The sequence below is a fragment of the Pinus tabuliformis genome, chromosome 6 (genome assembly GCF_031772625.1).
Source record: "Pinus tabuliformis cultivar Carrire ecotype Pingquan chromosome 6, CPIR1, whole genome shotgun sequence".
Taxonomy (NCBI): Eukaryota; Viridiplantae; Streptophyta; class Pinopsida; order Pinales; family Pinaceae; genus Pinus; species Pinus tabuliformis.
Window position 1 is genome coordinate 53,825,115 of NC_142292.1, and position 24,550 is coordinate 53,849,664.

General features: G+C 41.6%; 1 protein-coding gene across 1 annotated transcript in view; it reads right to left on the reverse strand.

Annotated features, from left to right (window-relative positions):
- The window catches only part of LOC149257186 (uncharacterized), a 132,894-nt gene that overhangs the window by 106,954 nt on the left and 1,390 nt on the right, over positions 1 to 24,550 (reverse strand). The window lies entirely within an intron of this gene.

Below are 24,550 nucleotides of genomic sequence, written 5' to 3' on the forward strand. Positions count from 1 at the left end.
TCAGCTTGGTCAATATCCCAGTCAACTCGGCCTCCAACAGCAAGAAGAGGCAACCCAAAAACAGTCCGAAAAACCAAGTCAAATGAAGTCAACAGAAGTCAACCTGCTGCCAGCAATTAGGGTAGTCAACGTTGGTCAAACCTAAGGTCAAAATGCCTCAGTTTGCGTGCCAAAATATGTGGCCTGCCTAGGAGAGACAGCCACACCAAAACCGCACTTCAAGAAAGTCCACGCTGGTCAAAGATACCATCTGCAGCTCTGGTCAACGCAGTCAAACAGTTCTGCGCCCTTAAATTTGCGTCCTCCTACTTCGTCCTTCTGCGTCCTCCTCCTTCCCATGTGAGAGCTACTCCTTTATGTGTAAACCCAATCAACTAAGGAGAGAGAGAATGTGAGAGATGAGATGACTGAATAATGCCTCAACCTCACTTGTATTTATATGAAACGTTGAGAATGTGTGCCACACATTTAGCTGCTGGCCAACCTTGTGAATTTGTCAAGTTAATACAAATAAATTCATATCTCCATAAATACTTGTCGGAAGCGGATGATCGTTAGATCAATCCTACACCTCTCGACGAGAGAATCCAAGAAAAATAACAGCTGCCATAAATAAGATGACCCACATGGAGTGTGGCCCTAGTTGCCAATTTTAACATCTACTAACTCCAGCAGGGAGTGCGTAGGCCAGCCTAGCAGCAACGCAGAGGAGAGAGGAGGCAGTTCGACATTTTGTTGGCAGAGATGGCAGCTAATGGGCTAAGAGATCAAGATCGGTTGGACAGAGCATCCAACTATGTGATCTGGAAGGCTAGGATCTCCTGCCTTCTGGATGAGCATAATCTCAAAGCCTATGTTGATAGTGTGGTAGTTGAACCTGCAGATGCAGATCCACTCAAGAAGTACAAGGCTGAGATGGCGAAGGCCAAGTGGTTGATCCTCGACGGAGTGAGGGATCACGTTGTATGTCACATTGCTGGCAAAGGGACTGCCAAGGAGATGTGGGATGCCTTGGCTACGTTGTATCAGGGATCTTCCGAGCAGCAGAAGATGTACTTGGAGGAGAAAATGAGATCCACGAGGATGCAAAAGGGGGAATGCATTGATTCGTTCCTATCGAAGCTTCAGGAGGTCTGAGACTCGTTGGCAGCTGTAGGATCAGCGCCTCAGCCCACCGAGATGGTGAGGTTGGCCTTGAATTCAATCTCAGAAGAATGGCAAGTGTTTGTCTAGAGTATCCTAGGTAGAGAGAGATTGTCGGATTGGGAAGGGATGTGGGCCGCTCTTCAGTAGGAAGAGATGAGGCGAGACTTAGTCAAGTGCAAACTTGATAGCAACAACAACAGTGGGACGAAGCCCAAGGAGGAGGAAGAAAATGCAGCCCTTGCATCAAAGGGGCAGTAGGAGCAGCGGAGGCAGAAGAAGGACGTCTCAAAGATCAAATGTTTCTGGTGTGGTGAATTTGATCACTACGCTACACAGTGTCCTCTCAAGAAGAAGGGCAAGGACGAGAAACATGATCTACAGACTGCAACCGCTAAGATCGAGGAGGAGGGGTTTGCCATGATTGCCCAGATACCTCTAGGGGAGAGGTGGGGTGATCTAGTACTGTAGTTCGAAAGAACTGCAGATGGGCAGGATCCTTGAGGAGTCCACCTCTTAGATCAATACCTTGCTACGGGAGCCCATATCAAAAGTAGCAGGATGGACCAGTGTCAATTGGTGCAGAGGAGTGTCGGAGTGACAGTTGCAGTGGCTAGGAGCGCCAGAGACTGAGCAGCGCAGAGCAGAGTTGGCAGCAGTGCAAAGTCAGCAGCAACACAGAGACTTCAGAGGGTCAGCGCAGAGACTAGCAACAATCAGAACTCCAGCAACAGATGCATCATGCTGAACACTTGTTCAGTATTTTGGATGCTTTTTCGTTGTTGTTGCAGCAACAGCAGTTGGAGAGGGTTGCAGTGTAGATGCAGCGTTGGCAGTGGCAGGGCCAGTAGCAGCACAAATACAGCATTTGCGCAGTAGTTGGTGGGCAGTGATGTCAGACATCAGCAGCGCAGAGGGAGATGTTACAGAGTCAAGGTGATGCTTCAGCAGGTTGCATTATTAGAGCACATTCCTCACTAAGAGGGAGTGTTGATTTTTGGTAGCATCAGATGTGCTCTAAGCCTCAAAATTTGCAGGGAGGCTAGGACACATGTATTCCAAAATACCCAGAAATCGTTTTGGGAAATTCCACCTGGAGACAGTTTTATTAAAATAATTAATTATTTTTAATGGGTGCCTAAGTCTAAACTTAGGAAATTAAAATAATTAAAGGGTATTAATGAAATTGGGTGTGAATCTTCTAGAAGAAGACGGAGATCGAGTCAATATGATCTAAGCCATTGATTAGAATCTAATCTGGGTCGTTGATTACTCAACTGGAAGATTATAAGAAGGACTTCGATGGGCATTTGGAAAACACATCAAGTGAGAGATCAGAGATCGATTTTCTCAAGAGAGCAACGCAGCAATTGTCGGAGAGGTCATCTATAGGATTTCTTGTAGTGAGGGGCAGGGATAGTTTTCCGATTGGAGAGTTTCCTGATTCGGGGATACATTGCAGAGGAGACAGAGAAAGATCCAAAAGTGGCAGCGCAATGCCACACAGAGGCAGCGCAGAGCTTCAGAGGAAGTCTAAGATTCAGCTGGGAAGTCGAGTTCCAGAGCCAGAAGTCGGGGTGTGAGACCGGAAGGCCAGAGGAATGAAGTTCCAGACAGCAGAAGATCCGTGGAAGAGGTGAGGTGGACCCCAGAGAGGCTGATGCGGATCTACATAGGCTGACGTAGAGGTTGCGCAGAGCCAGCGTGAGGCCAGACATCTAGGGCTCGGATCAGTATCGATTCGCCAGTGATAGTGTGAGGTATTTCTCACTAATTCCATGCCAATCAAATTCTCTGTATCGGATAGCCAATAAGGTATCCAAAGATTGTATTCAGAAACTACTACATAATAATACAAACCCTCAGCTGTTGCACCGGTTTTCCCACATTGGGTTTTTCCGGGGACATTTGTCCAAAAACAACGATGTCACTTGTGTGTGCTATTTCTTTCTTGCTCAGTTCTTGCTTCCGCTTATTATTTAAGTTGTAAAGGTTGTTGTTGTATTTATTTCGATGTTTACCGTATAATATTGTAAATAACTTGATTCAATAGGAGAAATATAAACAATTGTTGGAGTAGTGATTTGGGGTTTCCGAATTTTCACACAATGTACTTCTTCTGAGAGAGGAATATAAACTTCGGATGTTGGGTTACTTCAATACCAAGATAGTAGTGAACATATCCCAAATCTGTCATTTCAAAGCCTTTCCTCAGTTCTTTCTTTATGGATGCCATGTAATTCTCATTGTTCCCTGTCATCAGAAGATCATCTACATACACCACAAGATATACAACAGTTTTGTCATCTTTCTTGACAAACAAAGTTGCATCATCAAGATCATAGTGTTTGAAATTGAGTTTCAAAAGATGCTCAGTCAATTTCTCATACCAAGCTCGCGGTGATTGTTTGAGGCCATAAAAGGATTTGACAAGCCTGCGTACTTTGTGTTCCTGACCATTCACAACAAATCCTTATGTTTGGGACATAAAAACGTTCTCTTTCAGATCTCCATTCAAAAAGGCAGTGTCTACATCCATTTGATGGACCTTCCAGCCATTTTGAGCTGCCAAGGCAAAGAGTGTTGGGATGGTAGCCCATTTTGTTGTGGGGGGAAAGTCTCCTGATAATCGACCCCTTCATTTTGTGCAAAAACCTTTTGCTACGAGCCTAGCTTTATGCTTGTCAAGTGAGCCACTGCTTTATACTTGTTCTTGAAGACCCACTTGAAGTATATTGGATTGGTTCTCAATGGAGGATCAACCAGCTTCCAAGTGTCATTCTTTATCAAAGCATCATATTCTTTCTACATCGCTTCTTTCCATTCATCATGAGAAGCAACTTCTTTGAAGGAAGTTGGTTCGAAATATGTAGACAAATTTAAATCACAGTCATAAATAACATCAAAATCAACATGTGAATCAAGATCGTCTACATCACCTCCATTCTATCCAGCGAAGCTTCTTGTCCCTGTCTTTCCAACCTCATCAGGACGAACACTTTCAAGTGTCTTTGTGAGCCATTTTGGAGGACCTTTTTGGGATGGCCCGGGCTGCTCAGATGACTGAGATGGAGCTAAATCAAGATTTAGCCTCACAATTCTCTCAATCACATCACTCAAGGTGTCTTCTTAATTAGTGGTTGGAGCTTCATGTGGGGGAGTGAGTGTTTCAAAAGGAGATTTCACAGATTGATCCAATATAGGGATCCACCCTTCAAGATGTGGAATCTCATTATCAAACCCTTGAAAAGGCTTTGCATGCTCGAATCTGTCCAAGTGATCAAGTTGTCGCTCAACAACATTGTTAGTCTTGGAAGATTCAAGAAAGATCACATCTCTAGATATTATAACTTCTTATTTACTTCATCGTAGAGACGGTCTGCTTTGGAGGTATCTGAGTATCCCAAGAAGATATATTTTTTACTCCTTGCACCGAGTTTGTTTCTTTGTTCCTTAGGTATCAAGGCATAACAGGTGGAACCAAATGGCAAAAACCCTGAGATGCCTTACTGAAGGAATGTGGTTATACCACATTTCATATGGAGTCTTGTTTTTCAGAGCGTGAAATGGACACCTATTCTTTATATACACCGCACATAGGACTGCATCAGCCCAAAACATCAGGTTAACATTCTTGAAAAACATCATTGAACATACCATATTTAAGATTGTCTTCTTCATTCTTTCATCTACACCGTTCAGTTAGGGATTATAAGGCACAGTTGTTTGATCCCATGTTGGCAAAGGTAGTTTTCAAATTCATTTGAAGTATATTCTTTTCCATTATCAGTACGAATAGAGCCAATATGAGATTGTGTATCATTTTCAATCCATGCATGAAAGTTCTTGAAAGTTTCAAAGGCTTCATATTTGTTCTTCAATAATATACCCAACACATTCTGGTGTAGTCATCAATAAATGTCATCATGTATTTATTACCATTTGTAGAAGGAACAAGCATTGGGCCACACAAATCAGAATGAATGAGTTCAAGCTTTCTATGTGCTCTAGAGTGAGAATCATGAAAAGAATGTTTGTTGCGCTTTCCTAAGATACAAGCATCACATTACTTAAATTTCCTAGGAATTGTAGGCACCAGTAACACCATTTTTCTTCAACAAATGAAAGTTGTCATAGTTCAAATGTCCAAATCTAGAATGCCATAAAAGACTTGATGGAAGTTTACCTTCATCATAGTGAGAACTATATGAAAGTTTTATGCACGAGCTGAGGTTCCTTGCAGCTTCAGAGTTTTTTCTTCTTCTATCCCAGTCATGACAAGTGAGTTGTCTGATGCTTTTCTAACCTCAACCTTACCATCAAATATGCAAATGGAGTGTCCTTGCTAGCAGATGTGGACCAAAGACAGCAAGTTTCTCCTCAACTCCGGGAGGTAGAGAACATCATGTAGAAGAAAGTTTGGAAGACCAAGTTGTTTGAGCCTGATGGTGCCAAGCCCTGATGGCTTGAGTTTTGACTTGTCTGCAAAATAGACTGCTCCATCAACATTGTCAATGAATTCTTCAAAGAAATCTCTTCTAAAAGTCATGTGGCAAGTTGCTCCTGAATCAAGCAACCAAGCATCTTTCCATGAAGCAAGTGAAGCATTAAATAAGTCTTCAGTTACTCCAATGTTGCAATGTGCCACAACATAATGAGCGGACTTGGGTGCTTTACCTTTCCCTTTATTTGATGATTTTCCTTTCTCTTCATCCCTTTCCTGTCTAATCCTGTCCCATGAGAGCTTACATGTAGAAGCATCATGTCCATTTCTATTACACCATATGCAATGAAGATCAAGCCTTTCTCCTTGGAAATGTCTACCCCCCTACCTCTATTATTCTTCCTTCCTCGTCCTCTTCGGCCACCTCTTCCTCTAGAAGAATCTTGTGCCTGATTCTTCTCTTTTTGTGCAAGGCATACAACTTCTTCAGGAGACTGAGCAGTTGTCTTCTTCTTCCCAAAAGCTTTCTCTCTTTCAGCAAACTTGTCCACAAGAGAGTCAAAAGAAATCTTTGAAAGTTTTCCACTAGCTTGTAATGACTCAAGATAATGGGAATAAGTGGGATACAATACCTTGACAAAAGCAATGAGAGGAACATCCATTTTGACACCAATGGCTTCTATATCATGCATAATGGCTCTTATCTCAAAGGCTAAGGCAAGGGAATCATCATCCTTCAATTCTAAATTAAACAATTTGATCATCAATTGAACAACTTCAAGCTCAAAGTGTGAGTCATATAAATCTTTCAGCTTCTTTAAGGCTTCAAAAGTATTTGTAAATGGCATAATATGATGACTCACCTCTTCATTGACTGATGTTGCAATCAAAGCATAGACCTTGCTGTTCTTGTTCTCTCAAATGGCAAGCTCCTTGTCAGAAGTGGGTTTTTCAGGAGGATTGCATCCTTCTCCTTCACAAACTCCTTTTCACAACTCATTAAAAATCAAGGTGTGCTTTATCTTCATGGACCATTCATGGTAGTTCTCTTTGCCAAAGAGAACTACTCCAACTATGGAGATGAGTGAATGCATCATAAAAATCCTGAATTGCGCCCTAAATAGCCACAAAAAAATCTGAAATGTCTCTGCAATAAAACTGACATGCCTTCTATATATAAACCATCCAACTTATTCCATCGTCCGTTCAAAGCAAATATATGTATTTCAACACACCAAATATATAAGATATATGTATTGTATCCAATTCAAAATATATATATGCCCATCATATATTATATACCACGGCCTCGACATATAAAAAGGATTTCAAATGCATAAACTTTAACTTATGCATAAACCATCATATATATGAACCATATCCAAGCTTTATTTTATATATGGCCTTCAAAAAAGAGCATAACCAATGCATTTTATATGCCATCCACACTATATACACAGTTTTCAAAGTATATTTGACACCATCTCATGACCTTCAACAAAAAAACACATACCATTATTCAACAAACAACCACCATGGTCGCAGAATTTAACGCACAATTTAAACAGTCAAATGCACAGACAACGCTCCTCCAAATGATCACAAGCTCGATGGGGGCCGACGGCACACGGACTTTGTTATATGGTCGGTCTTCAAAATATATCAGCCTTTACATCCAGCAACCACACCAGAATAACGCACATCAGCATAGTTCAAGCACGTGTTTTTCAGAAGGGAGTTATAGCATACAACCTTTAAAGGCTAGTGCTTAAAAAACATTCGACGCACAGAATTCATGCCATACATATGCCAATCAATGGAGTTCGACGTAATTGAACATAATCACGGCCTTCCAGTTCAGCGCAGAGGAGTAACACAGCCAGATTTCACAAGTCTACTTTCACAACCAGCATATTCACCAGCAAACAGAGGACGGAGTATTCAGGGCAGAGGATAATGGCAGAAAAATAGGGTTACATGACAAAGGGAAACTAAAAATGGGGGTTGGCTTTGATACCATGCCAGGCCAGGCATTGGGTAACTCCACGAATGTGCATTTTAATAAGAGAAATCAATAATATACACAAGGAGAGGAGACTCTTGGGATTCATCTTCCAATGACTCTTCATCTTCCAATGCTTCCTTATTTTCCTATTTACAATATCTACATGAATTTCCCAATCCCTTAGGATTAGGTGTCAAAAGTAAAGAGCCCCTGGCCAAGGAGGATTGGGAATTAAGGATCCCAAATTGATAAATGTGGCATTAGGAACCAAATCTGACCAGTGGAAGGAAATAATTATTAAAATATATTGCAGTGGATCCAAGAACTTCATTCTCAATAAAATGAACCCTTCTTCTGGATGCCCTATCCTGAAACCTATTGTAAAAGCTATCTATTTGATCAAGAATTCATTATTATGGTTGTTGATGAACCATTGTTAAATTTGGCAACTAGGGCCAAACTTCACCTTGGACAGCTCATATGAGGCCGTTGATATTTTTATTGGATTCCTCTCTTCGAGAGGTGTAGGATTGATCTAAAGATCATCCCATTCTGACATGTACAAATGGAATTATGAATTTATTTTGATTATGGACAAATTGTCAAGGTCGGCCAATCATCTAATTTGCACCTCAACGTTGCATATAAATTCAAGAGGCCTCCTCCTCATTTTGGCACTTCACTCACTCACACATCTCTCTCTCCTTGATTGGGTACAGATTTCTGAGGCTTCTCTCTCTCCACATGTGCGAAGAAAGGACTGTACTTTTTCTATCCCTGCGTTGACCAACATTGACCGAAAATTGCAGAAGGTTGTTTTGACCAGCATTGACTAGCGTTGACCAGTTTTGACTGTGGTTTTGTGTGGGGTATCTCTGTTTGGGTAGGCCACAGTTTTGGGCACAAAAACCGAGGTTGTTTGACCATTGTTTGACCAGCGTTGACTGTGGAAGGGCTCGTTGCTTAGACTTTCGTTGACCAAATTTGACTGGACTTTTTCGGACTGTTTTTGGGCTGATTTGACTAGCTATTGGAGGCCAAGTTGACCGAGTTTGACCAAGCTGTTTTGGAGGTTAAAATCTGCCCTGTTGACCAGCGTTGACTTTCTGGTTAGGGCTTTTTGTTTCTGCTGTTTAATTGATCAGATTTCACTGTGATTGGGAAAGTGAATATTGTATATTGTACTCTCTCTTTGTTGAACTTTTGAAGAATTATAAGAAGAATTGATCAAGGGTTTCCCCACATTGGGGTTTGTCCCTGGCTGGTGCCATATCTTGTGTCCTCTTGTCTTGGCTTGTCTTCTACTGTTATTGTTTATGTTCTATCTGCATTTTACTATCATGATGATGTGATTGCTAAACTGGATATTGATATTGGGCTAATAAAGAAATTGAAGTAAAATTGCTCTAAGCATAGAACATACCATTGTTATCTAAAATTAACATGGTATCAAAGGTGAGGTGAAGACAAAGCCCAAGCAAGAGTGAAACTGAGATCAAAGACAAGACTCAATGGCCTCCACATCCTACTTCAAGTCTGATGACAAGATTCATGATAAGTATGATTATCATGCATGGAAGATGTCTCTTGATTTGACTTTAGAAGAGCAAGATGTTATGGATTATGTGCAGGGAAAGATTTCGGAACCTCCTTCAAATGCATCAGTTGCTGCTAAGACAAAGTACAAGAAGGGTGAAGTTAAAGCAAAGAAGATCATCAGGGATTCTATTCATAAGAATTTAGTTGCTTACATCTCCGATTTGAACACATCAAAGGAGATATATGACAGGTTGGTTGGCATGTTCAAATCTAGCAATGCAAACCAAGTTCTTTTCCTCAAGAACAAGCTGAAGGATATAAAGAAGGGAAGAAATGAAGACATTCAATCCTACTTCATGAGGATTACTGAGATCAAAAATGATCTTCTTTTGATTGGAGAAGCTATTGCTGATAGGGAGCTTACTCTCATTGCCCTTGGAGGACTCCCTCGTGAATGGCACGTGTTCAACACCACTATTCTTAACAACAACAGGATTCCAGGTTTTGAAGAATTGCTGACTAGATGTTCTCAAGAAGAAACAAGGATGATGGAACTAGATATGCCTTCAAATAGGAATGATCCTACTGCATTCTCCGCTCATGCTAAAAAGAAGAACAATGCAGGTTCAAACAAGCAATGTCAAGGAAGGTCGGGTTTCAAAAATGGAAGGAAGGGAAGATGCTTCATTTGCAACAAGTTTGGCCACTATGCTAGGGAGTGTCCTAATAGAAGGGATACACCTCATGATGATGACAACCACAACAACAACAATTTCAGGGGCAACAACAATCAAAGGAATGGCAAATTCAACAACCGAGGAAAAAGGAATGCTCCCGCTCCTCATCAAGGAAATGGTCGCCCTCCCAAGAGATCAAGAAACACCAGGTATGATGAATCTAATGTTGTTGATAACAAGCAAAAAGAATTTTATCTTATATCTGCCCTCTCCACTGCATCTCCTCCAGACACTTTGGGAAATTGGTTGATTGATAGTGGTGCCTCAAGGCACTTCACTGGGTATAAGGAAGCTCTTTCAAATCTGATTGAAAAGGATACAAATTTGGAAATTATCCTTGGAGACAATGCCACCTATCCCGTGAAGGGAGTTGGGAATGTCACTCTTCAATTAAATCAAGATAACACCATACATCTACAAGAAGTACTCTATGTACTTGATCTAAAGAAGAACCTAGTATCTATCTCGGCGATGGAGGAAAAAGGATTCAAGGTGCCATTCATCGATGGAAAGGTATGTCTGTGGAATAAAAATTCAAAGATGCATTTACACTTGGATTCAGGGTTGATAACCTATATCAAGTTGGAGGAAGTCCATTGGGAGCTATGTCTTGCGACACATCACTTCAATCCGAATTATGGCACCGGAGGTTTGCTCATCTACATTATAAGGCTCTACCCGATATGAGGAAGATATTGGCAGGTATGACCAAATTTAAAGTAGAAGATGAAGGTGTTTGTCAGGGGTGTGTCGAAGGAAAGCTTACAAGGGGACCATTCCCCTCAAGTGGTAGCAAGACTGCCAACATATTGCAATTGGTTCATTTTGATGCCCGTGAACTCATTAGGAGGATATTTATATTATGTTATCTTCATGGATGATTTCTCTCGCAAGACTTGGATATATTTCTTGAAGAAGAAGGACAAAGTATTCTCATGGTTTCATTCTTTCAAAGCTTTGGTCGAAAATCAAACCGGGAAGAAGATCAAAATATTGAGGACCGATAATGGTACCAAATATGAATCAAATGAGTTCATAATTATTGTAGAGAAGCTGGCATTAAGAGGGAGACTACTACTGCATATACTCTTGAGCAAAATGGTGTTGCTGAAAGGAAGAATTGTTCTATCGTAGAAGCCACTCCTGCCATGCTTCATGATCAAAGCCTTTTGAAGTTCTTATGGGCCGAAGTTGCAAACACTGCCGTGTATGTTCAAAATAGATGCCCTCATCAAGCGTTGGACTCCAAAACTCCCAAAGAAGTTTTCACCGGTAAGAAACCTGATGTTTCTCACTTTAGAATTTTTAGTAATCCTGTATATTTTCATGTGCCGAAAGAAAAGAGAAGCAAATTGGATGCTTCTGAAGAAAGGAATATTTGTGGGCCACAGTGAAACTTCTAAGGCATATAGAATCTATGTGCCTGGTCAAAGAGAAGTAGAGATCAGTGATGATGTCACCTTCGATGAGGATGTTGCCCTTGGGAAGATTAGTAAACTTCCTCTTCCAAGGAAGGACAAAGAAGCAGATTCAGGAAAATAGGGTAAATGCCCGATGTTGAAGGACCAATGGATCCCATTGATCCACCCCCTCATGAGCCCTCCTCCTCAAAAGGGAGACCCTCATGGCTTAGGGAGACTCTCGAAGATGCCAAGAGACATGTTGCACCTAGGGGGACATTTCGTGAAAGCAAGAAGCCGAATAGGTACCAAGGGTACTTAACTGCAATAAGCACCTTTGTTCAATCTGAGCCTTGCACATTCGAAGAAGTTGCAAAGTACCAAGTTTGGAAGGATGAAATGAATGAAGAGTATGAGTCGATTATGAAGAATGATGTTTAAGATGTGGTCCCTAGACCCAACGACAAATCCGTTGTCACCTCGAAATGGCTTTACAAGATCAAGCATCAAGCTAATGGAAGTGCTGAAAAGTTCAAGGCCAGATTCGTTGCTCGAGGTTTCTCTCAAAAGGAAGGTGTAGATTATGATGAGATATTTGCACCGTTTGCCCGATACACCACCATCCGTTCGATTATAGCCCTTGTTGCCTCGCAAGGATGGAATCTACACTAGATGAATGTCAACACTGCCTTCTTGCATGGTTCACTTAAGGAGGAAGTCTATGTAGAACAACCTGAGGGGTTCGAAGTTCAAGATCGTCAGACACATGTATGTGTTGGCATTATGATTCTGGTATGGCTCTATGTTACAGATGTTGTACTTGATGGCAACACCCTCAAGTGGCAATGCTCTGATCAGGCTCTCAAAATGTTGGAAATTAAGAGGTACGCAGGTGAATGGTTCAAAAGGTGCGTACCTGCAGGTACGCCGACCAGGAAGTGCGTTCATACCCGCAGGTTACCCGTTCATGAGGTGCGTACCCCCAGTTCACTCACTTCAAGGCAGAGAAGCGCGCTCACGTGGGGTTTCTTATGTTTGGCCCGTGGTATTTAGCCCGCCATTCTTGATTCTATGGTTTTGGCCCGTGGTATAGGATCTAATTTTGCCCCGGTTTGGATCCTTTGTATTGGTTATTGATGGTTTTGTCCCATGGTGTGAATAAGGGCTTGACTATAAATAGGGAAGGAGATCACTTGGCTAATGCATCTTTTGCAAATTGAATATCTTAAGATCTGAAATATTGGGTTATCGGTTTAAAAGCTTGATCTATATAAAAGCGAAGTTGAAAGTAAATCTATGAAGTGTGATCTCTCGGGCGCATAATCAGATCTGGGCATCTGACTATCTGTGGCACTCTGGGGGACTGCCAATTCGGCCCTAATCAGAGGTACGCAGGTGATTAACAGTGCAAGTGCGTGGGTACGCAGAGCAGAAGAAGGCGCAGTGCGTGGGTACGCAGCGCGACAGAGGTTCAGGTGCGGAGGCACAGTGAAAGTACGCGGCGCTACAGAAGCCGCAGGTGCGTAGATACGCGGCGCGATAGCATCTGAGAGTGTGTGGCCACAGTAGCAGTACGCGGCGCGATAGAAGCAGTGGGTGCGTGGGCACAGTGAAGGTACGCGGCGCGTTTAAAGGAACAGTGCGTGGATACGCAGTGCAGCTCAAGGCTCTTTGCGGGGATACGCAGAGGTGCAGAAGGTGAAGTGCGTAGCAACGCATGCCAGATAAATAAAAATTGCGTATCTGTCTTAAGGCATTTATTTGACTGACTTTTCTCTGTTGATAAGGTGTTCTGGGTTTAGTTTACTGTTACTATTGATCTGGTTACTGCAGTTGACTGGGTGATTTACTTGTACTTGATGATCGTTTATGGATCCAGTTTGAAAATTTATGAAAAGTGGTCCTTGAAAGAAAAGAAGTAGGGGGTTGTAGCTCCCTTCCAGGAGAGACTGGAAAACGAGAGAGAGTTGTAGCTCTCTGCAGGTTGCAGCCTGCGTACTGGTAAAGGACTGCACCAGTACAAAATCATTGTAAAAGGAGTTTCTAATTGAAAGAAGATAGACACATATTGCAGCAGGTGGTTTTCACCCACATTGGGTTTCCACCTTACATCTGGTGTCCTTTGGTGTGATTATTTTTCTTTGTTGTTCATGCTCATTGTTTTATGGTACTGATATACAAGAATAATTCAAAGTATAAATAAGGAAGATTTATTAAAAAGAACTAGATAATACTGATTCACCCCCCCTCTCAATATTATTTCCAACAATTGGTATCGGAGCAGGTCCTTGAGAGAAGCTTGATCGCTTGAAGGAAGATCATTCATCATGAGCAATTACGAGAGGGAAGCATCAATTAGGCCACCAATTTTTGATGGGACAAACTTCAATTATTGGAAGGTAAGAGTTACTACCTATTTTCAATCTCTTGGTACAGAAGTTTGGGATATCATAGATACAGGCTACACTTTTCCTTCAGCTACTCCTACAGATTCGGCCGAGAAGAAGAAATATGAAACAAATGCTAAAGCAGTCAATACTTTGCTGGGATGCTTATCTCAAACAGAATTCGTAAAGGTTATGCAATATAAATCCGCAAAGGAAATATGGGACAAGATTGTCTTGAGCTACGAAGGAGATGAACAGGTAAAGCGTGCTAAACTTCAAACCCTCAGGATTCAGTATGAGAATCTCAGAATGTATAATGATGAAAGTGTGGCTAACTATTTTCTTCGGGTAGACGAGATTGTTAATTGCATGAAAAACTTGGGTGAAGAAATAAAAGAGGCTATTGTGGTTGAAAAAGTTTTAAGATCATTGTCCCCCAAGTTTGAATCTAAAGTGTCTGCAATAGAGGAAAAGGAAAATCTACGAACTCTTACTATGTCTCAGCTACACAGAATTCTAACTGCTTATGAAATGAGAAAGGGAGGTCCATCAGACAGGAGAGAAGCTGCTTTCAAGGCTTCAGGCAAAGGAGACTACTATGAAGCAAGTCACGTGCCAGAAGAAGAAGAAGAATCAAATTTTGTCAGAAATCTTCAACGGGGTACTGGAAGGTTCAGAGGTAAGTTACTTTTTAAATGTTTTGCTTGTGGAAGAGTAGGTCATTATGCTGCGAAATGTCCGCATAAGGATAAGATTGAGAAAGGAAAGGAACCTGCTAGATGGAACAAGAAACAGAATGCAAATAAGAAAAGCTACTACACTCATGAAGATAGTGATGGTCTATCAAATAGTGATGAAGATGAACGAGGTAATGACTATAAACTTTTAATGGCATTTGAAGATGATGATTACATGGATGCTATAGATGTGGATAGCTTTTATGAAGAAATTTCTAGACTCAAGACATGTATAGAAGAAAAGAATATGATCATTGATACTCTACAATCTCAAATTGATGAAAAAGAAAAATATCTTGAAAAGTTAGAAGGTGAAATTGTTGGTCTTAGAAAAGAGATTGAGAAAACAAAGGCTATTAATATTAAGTTTGTCAAAGGATCTGAAACTCTGGATGAGATCATCAATGTACAGCGTTCTCCTCTAAACAAGACAGGTATGGGCTATAATGGAGAAACTTCTCAACCATCCACCTCAAAGAGTTATCTTGATGCAGCAAGAAGGAATGAGCAAAAGCACAATGAAGATCACCAAGTAAAGCAGGGACGAATTACATCAAACAAAGACTATCAGGTAAACCAGGGGCAATTCGTCCTAAGGATGAACAAAAGCTACAACCAGCCACAGGTAAAATCCTCTCAATTTGCTTCAAGAATGGATGACAATAGAAATTACAATCATTTGGCCGGAAGATTTAATAACCGCAGAAGTTTCTTCAATGGACAATGTTTCTCTTGCCATAACTTTGGTCACAAAGCAGCTCAATGTGTTGCATATAAAACAATCATGACTAGAGAAGCTCAAAAACAAAGAAGTATGACCGGGATTACAAAAAGGACCTATAACAACTTTTCGGCTCTTGAAAATGAAGTTGAATGTTCTATTTGCAATAACTTTGGTCATGAAGATTCTGAATGCAGGAGCAGGTTTCAGCAGACAAAGGAACAAGCCTCAAGCACCAAAACATGGAGAATAAAGGAACCACAAACAGAAAGATGTGGGATATCTTTTTATGCAGAGGGACAGGAAAATCTATGGTACATTGACAGTGGATGTTCGAAGCATATGACAGGTGATAAAGAATAACTTGAATCATATTCTGCTTTAGAAAAGGGAAAGAAAGTTTCTTTTGGAAATGATACTCCTGCAGCTATAAAAGGAAAAGGCACTGCTCAGTTAAAAGAAAAGGTCAAAGCTGGAAATGTTTTGTATGTTGATGGATTGAAGCATAATCTTCTGAGTGTCAGCCAGATGTGTGATCAAGGAACCGAGGTGATATTTAGATCAAATGGATGTCTTGTTCGTGATCTTGATACAGGTAAAACAGTGATCAAAGGTGAAAGAACTCCAAATAATCTATACATATTTGAAGAAGGACAACAACAATGCTATCTAAGCAAGGATGATGAACACTGGTTATGGCACCGGAGGTTGGGGCATCTAAGCTTTTCACAAATAAGGAAAGCATGCAAATATCAAGCAGTTCGCGGTCTTCCAGATATCAAAATTCCAGACAACACCATATACAAATCATGTCAGTTTGGAAAGCAAACCAGAACTAACTTTCCAGAGAAGGAAGGATCAGCTAGCATGCCTCTTGAGCTTGTACATACAGATGTATGTGGACCATTCAGGAAAAGGACACCTCGAGGAGAAGAATACTTGATATTATTCATTGACGATTTCTCCAGGTTTGTCTGGTTAGGACTTATGAAGCACAAAGATGAAACATTCAAAAAATTCAAATCCTTTAAAACCTTGGTTGAAAATGAATCAGGATCCAAAATTAAGTGCCTCAAATCCGACAGAGGTGGGGAGTTTACCTCAAATGAATTTTTCGATTTCTGTGAAGAACATGGGATAAGAAGATAATTCTCTACAGCTAGAACTCCTCAGCAAAATGGAGTGGTGGAAAGAATGAACAGAACAGTCCAACAAAGGGCTCATGCTATGCTTGATGAGTCTGGAACTCCCGCAACTTTCTGGGGTGAAGCTGCATATGTTGCGGTTGTTATTCTCAACAAAACAAATGTCCGGGTGAACAGCACTCAAACCCCTCATGAGCTCTGGTATGGTGAGACTCCTTCGGTAAAGCACTTCAAAATCTTTGGGAGCAAATGCTATATTAAGAATACTGATGAGCAACTTGGCAAACTTGAACCTAGAGCAGATGAAGGCATTCTTCTTGGTTATTCTCCACACAGCAAAGCATACAAGTGCTACAATAAAAGACTTGGAAGAATTGTTGACAGCATTGATGTAGTGGTTGATGAGAAGGGATACATTCCTAGGCAAGTAAATCATGAAGATATCGAAGAAGATGAAGACTACCCTCAAAGACAGAATGATGAAGAAGAAGAACCTCAAGAAGAACCAGAGGAGCAGATAAGGATAGAAGAGAAGACTCCATCCAGATATGTTCAGAAGAATCATCCAGAATCTCAGATTTTGGGGCAGAAAGAAGCAGGTGTACAAACAAGAAGAACAATTGCAGAAGCTTCAAGCTATTTGGCATTACTCTCTTCAACTGAACCACAAAATGTGAAAGAGGCATGCAAAGATGAATGTTGGGTCAAAGCAATGGATGAAGAACTTGAGCAGATCGAAAAGAACAACACTTGGGAGTTGGTTCCTAGACCAAAGGATAAGAATGTTATAGGGACAAAATGGGTCTTCAAAAATAAATTGAATGAAAATGGAGAAGTAATTAGAAACAAGGCCAGACTTGTTTGTAAAGGGTATGCGCAGCAAGAAGGAATAGATTTTGAAGAAACTTTTGCTCCTGTTGCAAGACTTGAGGCCATCCGAATGTTCCTTGCTCTCTTAAGCTTTCAAAACTTCAAAGTATTTCAAATGGACGTGAAATCAGCCTTTATGAATGGAGACTTGGAGGAAGAAGTATACATTGAGCAGCTAGATGGTTTCATTCTTGGAAATGATCCAAATCTTGTATGCAGATTGAAAAAGGCTCTCTATGGTCTCAAACAAGCTCCAAGGGCTTGGTACTATCGTTTGGACAAATATCTTCATCAACAAGGTTTTTCGAAAGGATCAGCAGATAGCAATCTTTATATAAAAGTTGAAAACGACAAATTGCTAATACTTGTTGTGTATGTAGATGACATTATCTTTGGCAGCAATGAAGAAGCTATGAGTCAAAGCTTTGCCTTGGTAATGCAGAAAGAATTCGAAATGTCCTTGCTGGGAGAACTGACATATTTTCTTGGTTTGCAAGTCCAACAAAAAGAAGGAGGGATCTTTTTGTCTCAAACCAAGTATCTCAAGCAGATTTTGAAGAAATATGGCATGGAAGATGCAAAACCAGTATGTACACCCATGGTCACAGGATGTAACCTCAGTGCAAATGATGAATCAGCAGCAGTGCATCAACCAACCTACAGATCTATGATTGGAAGTCTACTTTATTTGACAGGTACCCGACCAGACATAATGCATGCAGTAGGAATAGTTGGAAGATTTCAGGCAAACCCAAAGGAAACTCATCTTCAGGCAGTAAAGAGAATCTTCAAATATCTTCAAGGAACTCAAAACTATGGCTTATGGTATCCTAGAGATACAGATCTCACACTTCATGCTTATACAGATGCGGATTGGGCCGGAAGCGTGGATGACAGGAAGAGCACAAGTGGTGTTGCATTCTTTATGGGTTCCAGATTAGTATCTTGGTTCAGTAAGAAACAGAGTTCGATTGCCTTGTCTACAGCTGAAGCGGAATATGTTGCTGCTGCATCTTGCTGCACTCAAATCCTTTGGATGATGCAGACCTTGCAGGATTTTCAAATCACCTGTATACCACCCATCTCCATCTTATGTGATAATACAAGTGCAATCAGCATTTCAAAGAACCCAGTGATGCATTCAAAGACCAAGCACATACCGATCAAGTATCACTTTCTTCGGGAACAAGTACTTGAACAAAAGGTCAAGTTGGAATATGTTCCTTCTAAGGAACAAGTTGCTGATATACTCACCAAACCATTGCCCAGGGAGACCTTTGAATACCTCAGGCAAAAGCTAGGGGTTGTTGATGCATAATCTTGTTGTTGAATCTCTTCTGATGGTTGGTTGTACGCAAGGCTCATCTGGGGCATATGCGTACATGTGCTGGGTTGCGGATTGGTCGAAGATCGAATGGCACAGGTTCAGGGGGAGCATATAATGCATTGTTGGCATTATGGAGGACGTACAGAAGGAGATCATGGATGTTGGTCTGAATATTGCTGCAATATGTCTCTTTCATGGTCATTTATGGTGTTTGGTGGATTATGGTTCTTCTTTGCAGATCTGGTTTATAGTCAGGGGGAGCATGTTCTTAGGGGGATCATAATCCTTTGCCCTTGATGTCAAAGGGGGAGAATGATGTTGAGGATCTTGAGGTTGCCATCAAGTCCAAAGGGGGAGATTGTTGGCATTATGATTCTGGTATGGCTCTATGTTACAGATGTTGTACTTGATGGCAACACCCTCAAGTGGCAATGCTCTGATCAGGCTCTCAAAATGTTGGAAATTAAGAGGTACGCAGGTGAATGGTTCAAAAGGTGCGTACCCGCAGGTACGCCGGCCAGGAAGTGCGTTCATACCCGCAGGTTACCCGTTCATGAGGTGCGTACCCCCAGTTCACTCACTTCAAGGCAGAGAAGCGCGCTCACGTGGGGTTTCTTATGTTTGGCCCGTGGTATTTAGCCCGCCATTCTTGATTCTATGGTTTTGGCCCGTGGTATAGGATCTAATTTTGCCCCGGTTTGGATCCCTTGTATTGGTTATTGATGGTTTTGTCCCATGGTGTGAATAAGGGCTTGACTATAAATAGGGAAGGAGATCACTTGGCTAATGCATCTTTTGCAAATTGAATATCTTAAGATCTGAAATATTGGGTTATCGGTTTAAAAGCTTGATCTATATAAAAGTGAAGTTGAAAGTGAATCTATGAAGTGTGATCTCTCGGGCGCATGATCAGATCTGGGCATCTGACTATCTGTGGCACACTGGGGGACTGCCAATTCGGCCCTAATCAGAGGTACGCAGGTGATTAACAGTGCAAGTGTGTGGGTACGCACAGCAGAAGAAGGCGCAGTGCGTGGGTACGCAGAGCAGAAGAAGGCGCAGTGCGTGGGTACACAGCGCAACAGAGGTTCAGGTGCGGAGGCACAGTGAAAGTACGCGGCGCTACAGAAGCCGCAGGTGCGTAGATACGCGGCGCGATAGCATCTGAGAGTGCGTGGCCACAGTAGCAGTACGCGGCGCGATAGAAGCAGTGGGTGCGTGGGCACAGTGAAGGTACGCGGCGCGTTTAAAGGAACAGTGCGTGGATACGCAGTGCAGCTCAAGGCTCTCTGCGGGGATACGTAGAGGTGCAGAAGGTGAAGTGCGTAGCAACGCATGCCAGATAAAGAAAAATTGCGTATCTGTCTTAAGGCATTTATTTGACTGACTTTTCTCTGTTGATAAGGTGTTCTAGGTTTAGTTTACTGTTACTATTGATCTGGTTACTGCAGTTGACTGGGTGATTTACTTGTACTTGATGATCATTTATGGATCCAGTTTGAAAATTTATGAAAAGTGGTCCTTGAAAGAAAAGAAGTAGGGGATTGTAGCTCCCTTCCAGGAGAGACTGGAAAACGAGAGAGAGTTGTAGCTCTCTGCAGGTTGCAGCCTGCGTACTGGTAAAGGACTGCACCAGTACAAAATCATTGTAAAAGGAGTTTCTAATTGAAAGAAGATAGAGACATATTGCAGCAGGTGGTTTTCACCCACATTGGGTTTCCACCTTACATCTGGTGTCCTTTGGTGTGACTATTTTTCTTTGTTGTTCATGCTCATTGTTTTATGATACTGATATACAAGAATAATTCAAAGTATAAATAAGGAAGATTTATTAAAAAGAACTAGATAATACTGATTCACCCCCCCCCCCTCTCAGTATTATTTCCAACAGTATGCAGGTTGAAGAAATCCCTCTAAGGGTTGAAACAAGCACCCCAAGCATGGTATGAGAGGATCGATAGCTATCTAATGAAGTTGGGATTTACGAGAAGTGAAGTTGATCCGAACCTTTATTTTAAGGTTGAGAATGATAGACCTCTCATCTTGGTACTTTATGTGGACGATCTCTTTCTGACAGGTGCAGACCCTCTTATTCATCAATGTAAGAGGGAGTTGGCTTCCGAATTCAAGATGGACCTAGGATTGATGCATTACTTCCTAGGGTTGGAGATCTGGCAAAAGCCAGGTGAGATTTTCCTTTCTCAAGGAAAATATATTGTGAAGATACTTGAAAGATTTGGGATGGTGGACTGCAAGTTCGTGACTACTCCGATGGAACTTAACTTCAAGAAGTTATGCGGAAGTGTTGCTGGGCCCGATTTGGGAAATCCTTTTGAGTATCGTCAACTCGTGGGGGCCCTAATGTTCTTGGTGAACTCCCGTCCAGACATATGTTTTGCAGTGAATACATTGAGTCAGTTTATGGTCGAGCCTCATCACATACATTGGATTGCTGCCAAGAATCTCTTGAGATATCTTTGGGGCACAATCACTTATGGACTGAGATACACTGCCAGGAATGTGAGGCTCCATGGTTACTCTAATGCAGACTGGGCTGGCAATGTGGTGGATCGTAAAATCACATCTGGATGTTGCTTCTCTCTAGGTTCTGCTTCGATATCATGGATGAGCAGGAAGCAGAAGTCGGTTGCATTAAGCACCACTGAGGCTAAATATATTGTTGCTAGTATGGCCTCCTGTGAAGTTGTTTGGTTGAGGAAGCTCTTTAGTGAGTTGTTTGGACATGTGTTGGATACCACCATGATCTTCTGTGACAACCAAAGTGGGATTCGTCTTTCGAAGAATCTCGTCAAGCATATTGATATCAGGTACCACTTTATCCGGGATATGGTACAACGGGGAGCAATAAGGCTCCGTCATATTGGGACTGATGATCAGGTCGTTGATATTCTTATGAAGCCCCTGGGGAAGGTCAAATTCTTAACCTTCCGTGAACAACTTGGAGTCGTGGAGAGACCCTCTTATGAGGGTCCCGTATGAGATGGATGTTGAGCTCTGGGAGCTCTGAGGGGCTTGGGGTACTTCTTGGAGCGATGAGCGACCATAGGGTGAGTGGTTCACCTTCCCCTAATGGTGCGCGATGTACAGGGTGAGTGGTTCACCTTCCCCTGTGATACCCCATGGTGACATATGCATAGGTTGAGTGGTTCACCTTCTCCTATGGCATATGAGCAAGATGAGTGGTTCACCTTCTCCTGTCAGCACATCCTACCCATGCAGTCCGAGACTCATGGGAAGTACCTCTCATCTAGCCAATGAGTAGGGAAATGAGGATAGGGACCATAGTACTACCGATGGACGCATCGTGTACTATCGTACTCCCTATGCTAAGATGTTGATATTGATCTGAGATCAATGGAAATTGACTTCGGGTCAATTAAGAGTGGTATGACACACTCTCTGTTATTGGAGACTGACTTCGGGTCAGGAGAGAATGGTATGATACATTCTTGATCATTTCTCTTTTCTTCATGGTTCAACAGAGCAGAGCAGAGACAGGGATGGTACAGATTGTCAGACAGTTTGACAGGTGAAGTTCTCCCTAGTTGAGAGGGAGTGTTAAATTTGGCAACTAGGGCCAAACTTCACCTTGGACAGCTCATATGAGGCCGCTGATATTTTTATTGGATTCCTTTCTCCAAGAGGTGTAGGATTGATCTAAAGATCATCCCATTCTGACATGTACAAATGGAATTATGAATTTATTTTGATTATGGACAAATTGTCAAGGCCGGCCAGTGATCTAATTTGCACCTCAACGGTGCATATAAATTCAATAGACCTCCTCCTCATTTTGGCACTTCACTCACCCACACATCTCTCTCTCCTTGATTGGGAACGGATTTCTGAGCCTTCTCTCTCTCCACACGTGCGAAAAAGGACTACCTTTTCTGTCCCTGCATTGACCAGCGTTGACCGAAAACTGCAGAAGGTTGTTTTGACCAGCATTGATCAGTTTTGACTGCGGCTTTGTGTGGGGTATCTCTATTTGGGTAGGCCGCAGTTCTGGGCACAAAAACCAAGGGTGTTTGACCAGCGTTGAATGTGGAAGGGCTTGATGCTACGTTGACTTTCGTTGACCAGATTTTACTGGAATTTTTCGGACTGTTTTTGGGCTGATTTGACTAGCTGTTGGAGGCCAAGTTGACCGAGTTTGACCGAACTGTTTTGGAGGTTAAAACATGCCCTGTTGACCAGCATTGACTTTCTGGTTAGGGCTTTTTGTTTCTGCTGTTTGACTGATCAGATTTCACTGTGATTGGGCAAGTGAATATTGTATATTGCACTCTCTCTCTCTGCTGAACTTTTGAAGAATTATAAGAAGAATTGATCAAGGGTTTCCCCACATTGGGGTTTGTCCCTGGCTGGTGCCATATCTTGTGTCCTCTTGTCTTGGCTTGTCTTCTACTGTTATTGTTTATGTTCTATCTGCATTTTACTATCATGATGATGTGATTGCTAAATTGGATATTGATATTGGGCTAATAAAGAAATTGAAGTAAAATTGCTCTAAGCATAGAACATACCATTGTTATCTAAAATTAACAACCATTCATTTGTAAAAATATAAGAAGGTCCAATCCTGGTTGGTCCTCTTAGATTCAATCAAGAGCTGTTTTCCCTATACAGGTGGTGTAGGACAAATAACTTGCAGGTCCTATCAGATGTCTCAATATGGAAAGACGGAGAACAGAGATTTGGTATGGGCTGTCCACACTTACCTAGCTTCCAGATCAGCTTGCCCCCTTGTGGGAATAATCAATCCAAACTTTGGAAGGAAAAGCACCTATCTCGGGAACCTCCAGATATAAATTGATATGGGGATCGAAATCAGGAAATTATACAGAAAAGGATATTAAAAATTTCTAGAAAGAGAGCCTTCTCCATCTCAGCACATTGAGCAAATGTGACTGATTTTTTCAATTTCAAAGGTGGATTACTTTTGGGGCTTGTTTGCCCACAGCAAGCTCCTGACTGGGGAAATCGTTGTTCAAAGGGGAATTTTACGTCCCCTTGAAAATATCCGTTTTACCTCAACAGTGAAGATATTTCCTCCAACATCTTCTCTGAGTGCCAGACTTCTATACTGATTTGGAGGCTTCCCCTTGCAGAAATGGGAATTCCTACATCATTAAGGCTAACTATAAGGGAAACTACATTTTCCAAGTAGTACCACTCCTATCCCAATGACTCCAATGTTGGCCCTCTGATTAACACAATCTGGTCCCTCGTTCCTAGGATGGTGTCATGGAAAATCCGCATTGCCAGAAATAACAAAATCTTTCAAGATAAGAGATCTCCCCATAAAACATTTTAAGACGTGTTATGATCTAAAAATGTATAAATAAAAATGGGAATGAAGACCTCACAAAAATTGAAAGGAAATTGTTGTCTTTGTCGAGAATAAATCCGGAATAGTTTATTCCAGTAGAAAGTACCAAAGCCGGAACGAGCGGAACTTTCTCCTTCAGAATTCTCCATCCAAACAATGACATAAAAGATTGGATATGTGGTAAAAAGAGATTCACGTTACTATCTGATGGAACTTCAAAGGGCAATCCAGGCCTAGCAGGCTCTGGAGGAGTCATTTGTACCCCTGAAGGAGAAACTCTGCTAAGGTATGCCTGAAACATTGCTGTATCAACAAATAACATGACAGAATTCTTAACTCTGCTAAAAAGATTGCATCTGCTGGGAAATCCTTCAAACGGTATAGCAGTATGGGGGATTCACAAATCCTAATCTCAGATCTTAATTTTCTTTCTCGAACTGAAAATGTCCAGATTGAAAGGAACTTGAACAGAGCAATATCTTATCTGGAGACATTCATCAGCTGGGAGGTCGAAGACATATCGAGAAACTATAATGCAGAAGCAGACTTCATTGCCAACCTAGCAAACAAAGTTGAGTGCAAAAACATCAAATTCAGTATAAAAATGGAAGTGAACATTGAAACCATTGAAAGGAAGTCTACCACCTGAGAATGCTAAATATAAAGAGTAAAAACAAGGAATAGAGGAATCTTAACTTCTCGTTCCTGCAGAATTATGGCTTTTTTGTTTTTTGGCGCTATT